This window comes from Rhinopithecus bieti, unplaced genomic scaffold (genome assembly GCF_001698545.2).
Source record: "Rhinopithecus bieti isolate Rb0 unplaced genomic scaffold, ASM169854v2 scaffold_18466, whole genome shotgun sequence".
NCBI classification, from domain to species: domain Eukaryota; kingdom Metazoa; phylum Chordata; class Mammalia; order Primates; family Cercopithecidae; genus Rhinopithecus; species Rhinopithecus bieti.
This window is the reverse complement of record NW_016809319.1, coordinates 760062-771109: the sequence shown is the minus strand read 5'-3', so window position 1 is coordinate 771109 and position 11048 is coordinate 760062. Positions and strand designations below refer to the sequence as shown.

Below are 11048 nucleotides of genomic sequence, written 5' to 3'. Positions count from 1 at the left end.
AACCCCATTATTAGTGTCTGACGTCTTAGTCTTCTTATACATTGATTCCCAAATCGCCTGTGTGGTAACAGCATCTCAATTTTTCATGATGACTGTTTTAACCATAAATTTAACTCCTCAGGCTATCTACTTTTTTGTTAAACACACTGTGTAGATCATCTTTTTTTTTCTTCTCATCATGATAGTCAAAATTTTAGTCTTGTGAATTCAAGTGAGAAAATGTTTAGTCAGCATTATACAAGTAGTATTTATTATGTATACATTCAGTGGAGTTGTTTCTACAAAAGTATTTTGGAATGACTATTCTGCTGCAAACTTTTGTGTAAGTGCTTCACCTTATTCCTACAATAAGGAGAAGTGCACTAACAAAATGAACAATGCAGCAAGGGCTTCAGTCGCAGCTCAGGTCTTATCAAACACCAGAGAACCCACAATGGGAGAAGCCCTATGAGTGTGACAACTGTGAAAAGACAGTTCCTTTTTCGTTAGTATCACTTCTCCTTATTGTAGAAATATGCTTGCATTGTTGGATCTACTCACATTTCTCACTCGGTTTCTGGCACCAGCAATCTCTTCCATATTTACAATATCAGTCAAAAACTCTGGAATTCAAACATAACAAGATTTTTCTGGTCACCTTTAATGGTTAATGACTTGGGCATTGTGATATATTATCTCCTGCTGTGTTTTGTTTAGTAGAAATTGAATCATCATCCAAAATCCTTTATAGAAATATCCAAGTGCTTGTTTTTATGCTGGTTTCCAAGGCTTGGTCCTTCAAGGTTTTCAGGGATCTAGGGGACACAAATCTGACAAATCCTAATGTAAATTATTTGTATTATAGTAATAAACCATATGGTTACTTCGTTTGAGTGGATTTTTAAATTGAGAAAAATGCACTGCATGATTTCTAAACTTTCTAAACATACATTAGGATTCTCCAGAGAAATAGAACCGATGGGATCTGTGTCTACATATGTATATATATGTACGTATGTGTATGCATATATATTTGTATTTATAATATTGGTTTATGTATATTATTTATTGGCAAGAATTGGTTCATATGATTATGGAGGCTGAGAAGTCCTAGGTTCTCCTATCTGCAAACTAGAGAACTAGTGGAGCCAGTGGTGTGAGCACCAGTCCAAATGCCAGCAGGTTCAAGATCCAGGAAGAACCAGTGTTCTAGTTTGAGTCTGAAGGCCAGAAAAGACTGATGTCCCAGTTCAAGATGGGCAGGAGGAATACCCCTTGAGGGAGCATCATCTTGTTTTCTTCCTGTCTTCAACTAATCAGATGGGGTTCACCCACATTAGGGGGGGCAATCTGCCTTACCTCGTCCACTGATGCAATGATTCATCACATCCAAATTCAAACACTCAGAATAATGTTTGACCAAATATCTGGGCACCTTGTGGTTTGGTCAAGTTGACATATAAAACGCCATCACAATGCTATAGTTTCAACATTAAAACTACAGTATAGTATTACAGTTTCAGTAAAGCATTAAAACATTTAATCCGTGCTTCCCCCTTTTGTCAATTCTTCCAATTGGCAGTAGGAGCCTGGGAAATAATGTTTGTAGCCTCCCTACCCCACTTACAGGTCAGGATAGGGAACGGCTGGTATGAGGCAGGCTGAGGGACAAGATAAACAACTAGATCACCATTGTATCCTCAGCATCTAGCAGAGTTCCTGATAAATGAATGATTCTGAAAGTTGACTGGTTCTACTTGTTCTTTTGTTTTATTAACATAATGTAAAATCTCCTAACACTGAGTGCCAGAGACCAAAGTATTCACATTCATATTTCGAGATATAAAAGTCTTCCCTTATTTCTAAAGAAATTATGTGTTTATAACCATTCATTCAGTAAACTTGATTGTGTTAGGTCAGGTGCTAAGGAATCAAAGATGAACAAGACATTATCTCTGCCCTCAAAGAACATAAGACCTAAATCATCTTCTGTCTTACAAGGTATTTTGTCCATTTCTGTTCTCACTTTTGTGCCGGCTTAATAGTTCTTCCTCTGGGGGAATGACTGCACCATGGCTGTCCTGGCAACTTGCATCTCTTCATATGAGCCACATATACCAGGATTTAACACCAGCTGATCTAAGCCTTATAATTCACCTAGAACATGAGTGCATGGTAAGTTGTGTGAGGAGCTGATACAATGCCATTTCTCACACACCTCCCTACCTACCATGGAGGCTGTCCTGAGACAGTTTGCTCTGATGAGGAAGGAGGCTTTCTACCTCTCCCCATTTAAGGTATAACTGCAAGCTATAAACTGCTTATCTGCAGAACAACATCAGGTTCTCAGCAACAAAATGTGTTGCAGTCACATGACCTCTTCTGATGCCATCTTGTGGCGAAAAGACATACAGAACTGAACTGTTTTAATCCAGAAAGGGCTCATTTCTTTTCTGATCAAATACAGTCATGCACTGCATAATGACACTTCGCTCAATGATAATTTGGTCAATAACAGACCACATCTACAAAAGTGGCCCCATAAGATTATAATGACAGGCTAGGTGTGGTGGCTCATGTTTGTAATCCCAGCACTTTGGGAGGCCAAGGTGGGAGGATTTCTGGAGGCCATGAGTTTGAGACCAGCCTGGGAAACAGCAAGACTTCATCTCTAACAAATATAAAAGTTAGCTGGGTGTGGTGGCATGCACCTGTAGTCCTAGCTACTTGGTGGCTGAGGTGGGAGAATTACTTGAGCTCAGGAATTCGAGGTTACAGTGAGCTATGATTGTGCCACTGCACTCCAGCCTGGGTGGCAAAGCAAAACATTGTCACACAAAAAAGATTATATTTTTACTGTACCTTTTCTATGTTTAGATACACAAATACCATTGGGTTACAATTCAGTATGGTAACATGCTCTACAGGTTTGTAACCTAGGAGTAACAGCCTAAGTTTGTGTAAGTACACTTTGTGATGTTCACACAATGACAGAATTGTCTAATGATGCATTTCTCAAAACATTCACTTTCTCAAAACATGTCACTTTCATTAAGTGACACATGATTATATGCTAGCCTTTCCTTGACAAATTGGTGCCAAACACGGGGCTGGTAACATTACAATGCCCTTTCAGAAGAAAGACAGATGTGCTCCCACAGGACTGGATAGGCCACATGATAAGATTTCCCAGGATCTGGTAGCACATGTTCTTGCCTAAGTGGTTGGCAAGAAGGAAGGAGTAAGAGTCTTCCCATTGTATTAATAGCTATACTGCGTTGGCTAGATTATAGGATGTGAATAGACTCCCCAGGACCCAGTATCATATGCCACCTGCTGATGAATGTTTAGAGGTTAAGTTACTTTAGGTAGGATTGAACCCAGTTGCCCAATGCCTTAGCTGTTATTAAAAGTTTGTTGCAGGCCAGGCATGGTAGTTCATGCCTGTAATCCCAACACTTTGGAAGGCCCACAGTGTATGGCTTGAGCCAAGGCGTTCGAGACCAGCCTGGGCAACACGAGACCTTGTCTCTACAAAAAATTTCAAGAATTAAAAAAATTAGCTGGGCATGGTGGCACATGCCTGTGGTCTCAGCTACTCAGGAGGCTGAGGTGGGAGGATCCCTTGAGCCCAGGAAGTCTATGCAGTGAGCCGAGCTGTGATGGTGACACTGCACTCCAGCCTAGGCGATAGAGCAAGACCCTGTCTCAAAAAAAAAAAAAGTTTGTCATGACTGAGTGGATGATTTAAAAATGAAAGTGCAAATCTGTGCTTACCAGTGTGGAACAGGTCTTCTTGTGCTCCCTTGATTTCTCTCTGGCCTATATCCCAACCTCAGTTTTTTAAGGAAAGAAGATTCTCTGGTGCTCCAGCTAACTCTGCGTGATGGACTCCTCCACATTACTTGGCACTCCGTGAGCTCCCAGTCAACAGACTATGTGCTCTCCTGACAGTTGCTGTTGTAACCTTTTACGTGTCTGCACAAAACTTCTTTAACTGTTTTTTTTTTTTTTTTTTTTTTTTTTTTTTTAAGTGCTCGTGCCCATTCAGCGCTGATAAAGAGTTTGGAGGAAAACTTGCAATGAAGAGAAAAAAGTTAAGCAACCTTGTGAGTGAGGGTGCCTGGAAGATGTTATTCACTGGGGCATAAATGGCCCAGTGAATGACACAAGTAGCTGCCCATTGTTGGGCACTCTTCAGCAAAATGTTTATTCATGATTTTTGCCCATACCTAGTTAAATTGTTTGCTGTTTAACGGTTGAAATTTGGTGAATTCTTTGTATATTCTAGTTACAAGTCACAAGTCCTCTGTCAAAGACTTGTTTTGCAAACATTTTTCCCTATCTGTAGCTTGTCATCTTTTTTTTTTTTTTTTTTTTGAGACAGGGTTTCACTTTGTCGTCAGGCTGGAGTGCAGTGGCATGATCTTGGCTCACTGCAACTTCCACCTCCTGGGTTCAAGCAATTCTCCTGCCTCGCCTCCCAAGTAGCTGGGACTACAGGTGCGCACCACCACACCCAGCTAATTTTTGTATTTTTGTAGAGATGGGGTTTCACCATGTTGGCCAGGCTGGTCTTGATCTCCTGACCTCGTCATCCACCAGCCTCAGCCTCCCAAAGTGTTGGGATTACAGGTGTGAGCCACTGTCCCCGGCCATCTTTTCATCTTTTTAACAGGGTCTTTCAGAGCATAAATTTTACATTTTGATAAATACTAAATCATAAACATTTCCTTTAATGAATTATGCTTTTGATGTCAATTTTAAGAATCTTTGCCTAGCCCTAGGCTCTGATGCTTCTAAGAGGTCTAAAGTTTTAGGTATTATTTTAGCCCATGACCCATTTTGAGTTTGTTGTTGTTGTTGTTTGGTTTACAGATGTTCAGTGCTCTATCACCATTGTCTGAAAAAGCTATCCTTCCTCCATCCAATGACTTCTGCACCTTTGTCAAGAATTAGGCGTTTCTGTTTGGATCTATTTCTAGGTCCTCCATTAAACTATATGTCTTTCCCTCTATAATATCCAACTGTCTTGATCACTGTAGGTTTATAGTATGCCTTGACATCAGGTATAGTGATTCCTCTCACTTTATTCTCTTTCAAAATTTAGTTATTAGTCCATTGCTTTTCCATGCAAATTTTAGGATAAATTTATATGTACAAAAATTTTTGCTGAGATTTTGGTAGGATTTGTGTCAAACCTATAAACATAGGGAGAATCGATATCTTTACCATGTTGTATCTTCTAATCCACAAACATATCTCTCCATTTATTCAGATTTCTTTCTTCAGCATTTTATCAGCATACAGATCCTGTAAATGTTTGTCAGACTTCTACGTATTTCATTATCTTTGGAGTGATTACAAATGGCTTTGCATTTTAAATGTCAATGTCCAAATGTTCATTATTAGTACATAAAAATAGGATTGTTATTTGCATGTTGATTTTGTATCTTGCAACCTTGCTGAATTCATTTACTAGTTCTAGCTATATTTTGTACTAGATTCAAAAATTGTAATAGATTATCTGGAATATTCTATGGACACAATTATTTAATCTGCAAATAGGAGCAGGTTTGTCTCCAATTTGTATTTTGGTTTCTTTTGTGTGTGTACACAAAATCTACAAACAATCTGTATGCTTTTAATCATTTTTTGCCTATTGCATTGGCTTGTATTTTCAATATTATGTTGAATAAAAGTGATGAGAATGGACATTCTTGCCTTGATCCCAATGTTATGGTTAAAGCATAGTCTTTTACTGTTAAGTATGAATTTATCTGTGAATGTTTTGTAGACGTTCTTTATGAAGTGGGAAGTTTCTATTTCTAGTAGGCTGTAAGTTTCTGTCATGAATAGGTGTTGGATTTGTCAAATGCTTTTTCTGTGCCAATTGTATGGTTATACAGTATTTCTGTATATATATATATATATATGTTGATGTGATGAAATACAGTTTAATTTTAAATATTGAAACAACCTTTTGTACTGGAAAAAAATCCCCTTAGTCATGGTGTATACTTCTTTTTATAAATACCTAGATTCAATTTGCTAATATTTTGTTGAGAACTTTTGCATCTAAGTTCATGAAGGATACTAGATTGTAGTTTTCTTTTTTCGTGCTGCCTTTGTCTCCTTATGGTATCACAGTAATTCTAACCTTATAAAAAGAGTTGGAACTTACACTTTCCTCTTCTATTTTCTGGAACAGATTTTGTAAAATTGGTGCTAATTCTTCTTCACATGTTTGGTAGAATTCTCCAATGAAGGCATCTGGGCCTGAACATTTGGAAACTTTTAGATTATGAATTCAATTCCTTTAATGATTATAAGTCTACTCAAACTATCTGTTTCATCTCAGCCGGACTTTTTGAAGAAGAGGTTTCTTTCTTCTAAGTTGTCAAAGTTATTAGTGCAAATTTTCGAATCTACCTTTATGATCCTTCAAATGGATGCAGCATCCCTTGTCTCATTCCTGTTATTGGGGATTTGGTCTTTCTATCTTTGCCAGTCTTGCTAGAGGCTTACCTGTTTTATCGATTAAAATATTTTTTATTTATTTTGACACAATGTAATTTTACGTATTTATGGAGTACAACTTGACACTTTGATAAATATGTTGTATTATGATCCAATCAGTGTAGTGTATCCATCATTTCGTGCATTTATCACTTCTCTGTGGTAAGAATATTCAAAAGCCTCTCTTCTTGCTATTTTGTAATATACAGTGTTTTGCCATTAACCACAATCACCCAACTGTGCAATAGAACCCCAGAGTTTATTCTTCCTATCTAATTGTAACTTCGTGCCTGTTGACCATCTCCAGTTTCTGGCAACCTGCTGTTCTGCTCTCTGGTTCTACCATATCAACTTTATCAGCTTTTCTTGTTTCAACTATTTTCTCTGTTGTTATCCTGTTAATTTAATTGATTTGTTCTCTTTGTTATTTCCTTCTTTCTGCTGCCTTAGGTTTGCTTTGCCCTTGATCTTTCAGTTTCTTGAGGTAGGAACTTAATTATTGATTTGAGACTATTCCTCTTCTCTAATATAAGCAGTCAGAGCTCTAACTTTCCCTCTCAGCATTCTTTAGCTATGTCTTACATATTATGATAAGTTGTATTTTTATTCAGGCCTATGTTTAATTTTTTTCCCCTTTGAGACTTATTCCTTGACTTAGGCATTATTTAGAACTGTCTCGTTTAGTCCCAAATGTTTAGAGATTCTCCTGTTGTCTATTATTTTTAGTTTGGTTCCATTGTGGACAGAGAATATACTCTATATGAATTCAGTCTTGAAAATTTGGTTTATGGCCTAGTATGTAGTCATTATTTGTGAATGTTCTGTGGATATTTAAAGAAAAAATGTATTCTGCTATTGTTGGATGGAATTATTTGACAAGGATTTTAAAGCAGTCACCATAAAAATTCTTCAGGAAGCATTTAGTTAAATGTTTGAATAAAAAAGTCTCAGCAAAAAAATAGTCTCAGCAAAAACTAGAAGATATTTTCAAAGAAGAGCAAATAGAAATTTTATAACTGAAAAATCAAATTACTGAAATAACTCCCTGGGTAGAATCAACTGCAGCACTTTTGAGTTGCAGGCTTCTCTAGCACTCAGATCATGCAGTCTCCACTGTCACTACAAGATATATGAGGCAGAAACAAAATATAAAATAAAATACCAAGGGTATTCACCTCTGGGTCTTTCTCTGGATCCTGAGGGTCCTAAATGCCTTTTTCCCTCCAACTTGCAGTGTCTTCTTGTTTGTTTTATATATAATGCCTAGGGGTTTTAGCTGTACTTAGTGGGAGAAATAAGGAGAAGAATATCTGCTCCATCTTGTCAGGAACTGGATGCCCATACATTATTTTTCATTTGCTCATTGGTCAACTGGCCTACATCTCTTACAATGTAGATTCCTTGTGAAAACTAGAAATTTTGCATGTTTTGTTTACCACTTTAATAACAATACTTACATTTCCTGGCATGTAAGTATTTGTTGAATGAGTAAATCAGGTAATTCAGATTGGGTAGCTGCTGAAATGATAGGAATTTTTGTTATGTGGCTGATAAATTGTTATTATAGACATACATCAGATAATGAGAGTGACTGAACTTGGCCATTTATACTTTTCTAGAGTTAATAAGAAACAGGAAAGTAAGTTAAAGATATTAAATAATTATATATATATATTTTATTTTTTTTTTTGAGACAGAGTCTCACTCTTGTCACCCAGGTTGGAGTGCAGGGGCTTGATCTTGGCTCACTGCAACCTCCACCTCCTGGGTTCAAGTGATTCTCCTGCCTCAGCCTCCAAAGTAGCTGGGATTACAGGCACCCACCACCACAGCTGACTAATTTTTGTATTTTTAGTAGAGATGGGGTTCACCATGTTGGCCAGGCTGGTCTTGAACTCCTGACCTCAGGTGATCCACCTGCCTTGGCCTCCCAAAGTGCTAGGATTACAGGCATGAGCCACTGTGCCCAGCCTTAAATAATTATATTTTAACAGGCACAATATTTCAAAAATAGGGTGGAGGAAGAGAACCTCAGTCCTGTGGTAAAATGGTTGGGAACTCTTCTACCATTTCTGAAGACTATTTATATCTTAAGTGACTAACTTGTACAGAATTCTCATGAGAAAAAATTATAATCAGTATATTTGAGGACATAGAGATATTATGTAGATTATTTTACTAGTATAATATTGAACTGGAAACAAAAACAGATCAGAATATCTAAATAAAATCAGACTAAGTAGCTATTATGAATCTTCAGTGTTACCTTCATTAAAGTAGGAGTTCAATAACGATTCCAATTACAAAATAAGTTGACCAAATAACTCAATTGAGTAAGATATATACATTAGATTAAGGGTGAATGCAAAAGCTTCTAAGAATAGATAAATTCGGAGCCCATGATAAAAGAAAATGAAAGGACCAATGTAGGAAATACAAGCCAATAAACTGTAAATATTTCACACTCCTGTAGTGCAAATACCTGGCAAGAGACCTGGTACTTAGCTGATAAAATTATTGCAAAAGCAAGCTGGGTGTGGTGGCTCACGCCTGTAATCCCAGCACTTTGGGAGGCAGAGGTGGGCAGATCACGAGGTCAAGAGATCAAGATCATCCTGGCCAACATAGTGAAACCCCGTCTCTACTACAAATACAAAAATTAACTGGATGTGGTGGTGCGCGCCTGTAATCCCAGCTACTTGGGAGGCTGAGGCAGGAGAATCACTCGAACCTGGGAGGCAGAGGATGCAGTGAGCCAAGGTTATGCCACTGCACTCCAGCCTGGCAAAAGAACGAGACTCCGCCTCAAAAAAAAAAAACAAGAATTATTTATACATCCAACAACATGGATGAATGTTGAAATCATTATGCTGAATAAAAGAAGCAAGATCCCCCTGAAACAGAACATTTTGTATGAGTCCATTTATATAAAATTCCAGAAAATGCAAACTAACTTGGCAATCGAAGGCAAAACAGAGGTTGCCCGTGGAGGGGGGGGAAGAGTGCAGGTAAAGGTGGGAGGAATTATCATGAGATATGAGGAAGCTTTTTTGGTTGACATATTGATGGTGGTGACTGTTTCACAGGTGTAAACATGTTAGAGCTTATCAAGCTGCACACTTATGCAGTTCACTACATATCAATTTCCTTCCATAAAGCTGTTTAAAAAGTCATAAGGAAGCCAGATATGGTAGCTCATGCCTGTAATCGCAGTACTTTGGAAGTCTAACGCAGGAGAATCGCTTGAGGCCAGGAGTTTAGGACCAGGGTGAACAACAGAGACCCTATTTCTACAAAAACAAACAAAAAAATTAGCTGGGTGTGGTGGTGTGTGCCTGTAGTCCCAGCTACTTGGGAGACTGAGGTGAAGGATTCCTTGAGCCCAGGAGTTCAAGGCTGCAGTGTGCTATGATTGCACCATTGCACTCCAGCCTGGGTAAAAGAGCAAGACCCTGTCTCTAAAAAAATAAAATAAACACAATTTGTTTTAAAAGTCATTAGGTTACATTGCATACTCTAGGCAAATAAATTTGAAAGTCTTGATGAAATGGATAATTTCCAAGGCAAATAAAGATTACCAAACTGGAACCCATTATAAATAGAAAGCCTGAATGGATAATCTTCATAGAATAGAGGAAGTTACCACGAAATTATCCCACAAAAAAAGCATATGACCCAGAGTTTCACATCAGAATCTATCCTTCAAAGACTAGCTAGTTCCAATGCTTCGTAAATTGTTCTAGAGCATTAAAAATGAACACAGACTTAAGTTATTTTTATGATGCAAGTAAAAGAGTGAAATCTAAACCTCAAAATATAATATAAAATTATGGACCAATTTCATATGAATATTGAAGAAAATGTACTAAGTAAAATATTAAACAAGTAAACCCAGTAATACATTAAGAAAATAACACATCATGGCTAAGTGAGGTTTATTCTAGGAATACAAGGTTGGTTCAATATTAAGAAATCATTTTATATAATAGTAATAGAGTTTAAAACAACTGTATGATTTGCAGATACTGGAAAAGCCTTTTACAGAATGCAGTCCATCTTTAAAAATAATGAATGTATTAATAATACCTATGCAAAAAATTTAGGGATGTACAGCAGAGAGAAACCTAGCATTCTGAGATAATCACTAAATAAAGTTTTTAAATACATGGTTCCTATATTTAGTGTCCTACTATAAAATACATAAGCCTCATCTATTATGGGTAGAGTTTGGGTTACATTATCAACTTGCTGACAGCTTCTAAAGATTCTTTCCTATAGGTTTTAGAACTGAAAAAGAATAAGCAAGTTACTTAACATATTAGTCTTCACAATGTTTATTATGTGTTATCTATAAGAAAAAAATCAGTCATTATCTGTCAATAGGCTATATGTGAAGTATATTTTTCTATCTTAAAAAAACAGCCGGGCACGGTGGCTCATGCCTGTAATCCCGGCACTTTGGGAGACCAAGGTGGGCAGATCACAAGGTCAGGAGTTCAAGACCAGCCTGGCCAACATGGCGAAACCACGTCTCTACTAAAAACACAGAA

At 37.4% G+C, this 11048-nt stretch overlaps 1 protein-coding gene across 1 annotated transcript in view; it reads right to left on the bottom strand.

Moving 5' to 3' along the window:
• Nucleotides 1-3962, bottom strand: part of ZSCAN31 (zinc finger and SCAN domain containing 31) — a 45148-nt gene extending 41186 nt beyond the window's left edge. The window contains exons 1-2 of the mRNA XM_017889116.1: nucleotides 3757-3962; nucleotides 541-602 (exon numbers count right to left, since the gene is read on the bottom strand). The gene's annotated coding sequence lies outside the window, so the exon portion shown is untranslated. The remainder of the gene's footprint in view (nucleotides 1-540; nucleotides 603-3756) is intronic.
• Between the last annotated feature and the right edge of the window lie 7086 nt (nucleotides 3963-11048).